Below are 5,104 nucleotides of genomic sequence, written 5' to 3'. Positions count from 1 at the left end.
CTGCAAAAAAAAAAAAAAAAAAAGCCTGCTAAGACTTTTATAGGGATTATGTTGAATGTACAAATTGGTTTGGGAAGAATAGACATCTTAACAATTCTTAGTTTTCTGACCCATGAACAAGGTGTATCTTTCCATTTAATTTGGTCTTCTTTCAGCAATATAGGTGTACAGGTCTTTCTGTCAGATACATTCCTAATTCACACTTCTAGATGTTATTATGCTGAAATTTTAAAAATTTCTATGTCCAATTGTTCATTGCTATATACAGTTGGTATATATAATTGTTTTGTGTATATTGATCTTGTATCTTGCAACTTGGGGAATTATTAGTTCTAGTAGTTTGTTGTTTGGTAGATTCAATTGGATTTTCTACAAAGAGTTACATCTTCTATAAAAAATAAAGTTTTATATAACTATAAAAATATAGTTTAACTCCTTTCCCATCTGAATGTCTTGCCTTTTTTTCCTCTCTCTTTTCTTTTCTTATCTGATTGCACTGGCAAGAACCTCCAGTACAATGCTGAACAGAAGCGATGAAACCAGACATCCTTGTGTTGTCTCTGATGTTGGAGGGTAAAACTTTCAGTCTTTCACCACTAAACGTAGTGTCAGCTGTGGATTTTTTGTAAATGCTCCATGTCAGGTTGAGAGGTTCCCTTACATTCCTAGTTTTTTCTTTTTAAATCAGGAATGGATATTGGATTTTGTCAAATGTTTTTCTGCATTTATTGCAATAATCATACGGGATTTGGAGGGGGATTGTTAACATGATGAATTGCAATGACTGATTTTCTAATGTTAAGTCAGTCCTGCATTCCTGAGACAAACTCCACTTGGTTATCTTTCAAAATATATTGTTGGATTTGATTGGATAAAATCTTGTTTACAATTTTTGCATTTCTTGAACTTTCACTTTTGACACTTTCCTAAAATATGCCTCCCCACTAAGCACTTACTTTCAGTATGACTCACTCCTCCTGTTCATATCCTCTAGATTCTGTCTGAGATAGTTACTAAGGCTGGGAATTTCCCTAAACTCAGAGGGGGCCCAGAAGAATTTAGAACAAAGACTGAAAGCATTTCTGATGTGGTCAGTCCTACCTCTGAGAGTGTGATTCAACTCCTGACAGTAAACTTGCTTTCCAACAGACTCATGTCCTCAACCTGAAGAGCCATCACACCCTTTAAAAAGCCTCTCAGTACCTGACAGCTTAGTTCCAAAAGAGAATTATTAAGTGCTTAGGAAATCCCTTACCCTAGATTGCCTCCCCTGGTGGCTCAAACAGTAAGGAAGCTGCCTGCAATGCAGGAGACCCGGGCTAGATACCTAGGTCAGGAAGATCCCCTGGAGAACAGAATGGCAACGTACTCCAATATTCTTGCCTGGAGAATTCCATGGACAGAGGAATCTGGCGGGCTATAGACTATGGGGTCGCAAAGAGTCAGACACAACTGAGCGACTAACACTTACTTACTTATCCTAGATTAAGCCTCACTATCAGTGATCCCCCATTTGGTATTGTTCTGGTCCAATGAGGAAATAGCCAATGTGGGTCATCTCTCAAGAGGGGTTTACCCTTCCTGTTTTCCCACTGAAGAATCCTAAACCATTCTGACTGCCTAATGAACTTGATATCCCACAGCCTAAAGTACCCAAATAACCCCTCTAAATTCCCAAATTTGTGTTTTTTGAGAATGGTTTTCATTTCTAAGAACGCTTACTACCTGCCAGTCTCTAAACACATTAGATACATTTACTCATTTAATACCCTCAATAACTATGTGAAGTAAGTACTATTAGTATCCACATTTTTATAGAAGATAAAACTAAAGAATATAGAGGTTAAATGACTTGTCCAGCTATGAAATGGCAGATCTAGGATTTGAAGCCAGGCAGTCTGGAATACTGCACCACCATGCTATCAAGTGACAAATGTGGCACTGACGCATGCTTCACAGTAATGGAGCCCCTCCCTCAATATCATATAAACTCCAAGTCTTCAGAATATGTTGTTTTTGGTATCTGTGATGCCTCTGGCCACATCTGGTAGCCAGTAAGTTTCTCCCTGATACCCAAATACACATACTTAGAAACAAAAACTATGCAAGGAAAAGAACACTTTTTTTGAAAGACACTATTATTTAATGTCCTCAGAGTGACAAGAAAAAAATACTGCATTCATGAAGCAAGATCAAGAAGCTATACAAAGAAACATTCAAAGAACAACAACGATGAAAAGCCCTTAGAGTTAAGCAACAATCAAAGAAAGATCTTCAAAACAGCCAGAGAAAAAGAACACCTGAAAAAAAAAGGCAAACTGACAGCAGACTTCTCAACAGCAACAGTGGAAACCAGAAGACAGTGCCACAGTATTTTATAAGTGTTAAGAGAAAAAGAGGTAATTCAGAATTGGGGACCCAGCAAAACCTATCTTTCAAGAAGAATAAAATATAATAAAGGCATTTACAGATAAATACAGATTCAGACAGCTTCCTGTTAAGAGATCTGCACTCAAGGATCTAAAGTATTTATTTCAAGAAGGAAACTTATCCCCAAAAAGGAGGTCTGAGGTTTAAGAAGGAGGGTGAGCAAATAAAATAGTAAATAATTATTTAAACACTGACTGCACAAAATAATATTGTTAATGTCCATCTAGTATACATGTTAATATCTTCCTTAGAAAAGAAAGAACTAAAATAGTAGACAAACATAACATGTAAATTGGGAGACATTAGTATTTGATAAAATCCTCGTATTGTTTGGGGTGGGGGATTATGATACTATTTAGACTTTACACTGAATATTTATGGTAAATTTTCTAGACTAACCACTAGAAAATCTCTGGAGGGACTAATCAAGAAAGAGAGAAAAGGCACAAAATAAATAATATGAACAACATAAAAGATAAAGCAGAAATTATACAACAAGAGGATACAATTAATTTGAGAACTTAGATGAACTGGACCAACTAATTTATTTACTGGATGAGCCCTCTAATAACTCTGACCAGACAAATATGGTAGATGACCAAAGGTGCAAAAATCCTAAAGAATTTATTAGCAAAACAAATCTAAGGATGAGTAAAAAAAGATTTAACATAAGATGAAAATGTTGGGTTCATTCCAGAAATGCAAGAGCCAATTAACATTAGAAAGCTCCTGTAACAAGGCAGCCCTGTGGCTCTGAGGGTCCAGCTCGGTCCTCTTTGTTAGCCTCAGAAAGAGGGGGAAGCTAAAGGTAGGTCCCCTGGGGAGGGGGGAGTCTCTTGAGAGGGCAGGCTGGGGAGGGGTCCGAGGCTTGTGAAGGCTCCCACCTCGCATATATACCCTGTTACAAGAACATACTCTGAGGTAGGTGCAGTAACTTCATTTTACTAAGGCTTTTAAAAAGGTTAGGAAACTTGACCAAGGTCCCAGTGTTTGTAAGTAGTTGAGCTATAATCCAAATCCAGGTTGGTCTGGATCTTCAGCTCATGTTCTTAACCACTAGGCCATTCTCCCTTTAATACTGGTGTTCAGTAAATGGTGGTCAGGTGCCAAGTACCTCACATATGCTTTAATACCCACAACTATTCAAGGTGGGTATCCAACTCATTTTACTGATGAGTAAACTGACACTTAAAGAGAGGACAGGTGACATGGCTAAGGTCACACAACCAAGATATGGGGGCTCCATACTTGAAACTGGGCTTGCCAGACTCTACAACTAACTTGTTCTAGATTATTAGAGGTATGAATTAATCCTAGAGGAGGTTAACCCTAACGTCCGAGAACAAGATAGGCAGGCCCTGTCCATTCCCTAAAAGATGAATAGTCTTTATGTCATGGTTGATATCAGGAGTCAGAAAAACTCCTCTCCACGAGATCTCTATACAAGTTGTTGAGGGAGACTCCATAACCTCCAGGACAGTGGGAATGACCCCAACCCCAGGGGAGGTACAAAGGAAGCAGGTAATATAAACACTATCATCTATTTAAGGAATACAGGAACGTTGGAAGCTGGTATGGACAAGTTTGAGGACAGTCGTGTCCAACCAACTTTTCATTACTTTTCTGGAGTTTACAGATTAGCATGTCAGAGGAGGTCACAAACTCCTCATGTCAGAATTTTGGTCTCCTAGAATGATCTCACAGAAAAAAAGGTGAACACTGAATGCAATTAGACTGGTGTACAGCACATTGTTTCCCATCTTTGGGCCTTTGCATGCTGTACCTTTTGCCTGGACTGCCTTCCTCTCCTCTTGCTAGTCATCTAGAAGATTCCTACTCATCTTTTTTAGAGTCAGTTCACGTACCACCTCTTCCAAGAAGCCTTCCTTGGTACCCTGAGCTGGGTTGTGTGTTCGATAGGGGCTCTCACAGTCTCTTGTATCGTCACAATTACTGCACTGACCACTGCTCTGAGTTGACGGTTCTGTGTCTGAGAACACGCCTGTTCATCTCTGTGTCCTCAGTGCGGGACAGGAGGCCTGATACATACTAGGTGTCCAGTCAACTTTGCTGCAGTGAACTTATAACTAGTTGGCTGGTTAAAACCAGTGTGACAATGATTAATGAACTGATGTTGGCCCAGAGAGGGTGTCTCTAGGGGCATGCCACAGGGACCTGTGTGTATTGACAGCATTCTGATGAAATCAGTGGGTTACAAAAAGCCAGGGGAGTAGGCCACACATTAAACAGAATTAGTATCTAAACAGTCATGGGTAGACAGAAACACTGGAGCCATGCTGGCCCACAAGGGGGTTAGGGGAAAAGCCAGGATTAAAACCTCACAACCTGTTGTAGCCTTTACAATGGAAAAAAATTTTCTGAACTGAAACTTACCTCCCTGAAGTGTCCACCATTATGACAGCACTTACTATGTTCCAGGCTTTATACCAGCTGCTGTACCACCACCCCCAACCTAAATACTACAGAAAAAGTCTAATGGGGGTGATCTGCTTGGCCTGGGGACCAAGAAACAGTTTCTCACAGGCTGGAGAAAGGAGGATCCTAGCTGGGACCAAAAGGCCTAATGAGAGCAGCGGCTTTGGTTTTCACCAAGTAAACAGGTAGGCATGACAACACAGCAGTCTGAGGGCTGTTTGAGAAAGAGGCTGGTTCA

General features: G+C 39.9%; 1 protein-coding gene and 1 long non-coding RNA gene across 2 annotated transcripts in view; both read right to left on the bottom strand.

The window, feature by feature from the left end:
* The window catches only part of KANTR (KANTR integral membrane protein), a 42,156-nt gene that overhangs the window by 11,190 nt on the left and 25,862 nt on the right, over window positions 1-5,104 (bottom strand). The window lies entirely within an intron of this gene.
* Window positions 1-5,104, bottom strand: part of LOC132344320 (palmitoyltransferase ZDHHC3) — a 72,804-nt gene that overhangs the window by 41,849 nt on the left and 25,851 nt on the right. The gene's annotated exons all lie outside the window — the stretch shown is intronic.

This window comes from Bos taurus, chromosome X (assembly GCF_002263795.3).
Source record: "Bos taurus isolate L1 Dominette 01449 registration number 42190680 breed Hereford chromosome X, ARS-UCD2.0, whole genome shotgun sequence".
NCBI classification, from domain to species: Eukaryota; Metazoa; Chordata; class Mammalia; order Artiodactyla; family Bovidae; genus Bos; species Bos taurus.
Note: the sequence above shows the minus strand (reverse complement) of the source record. Positions and strands in the feature narration are given on the sequence as shown.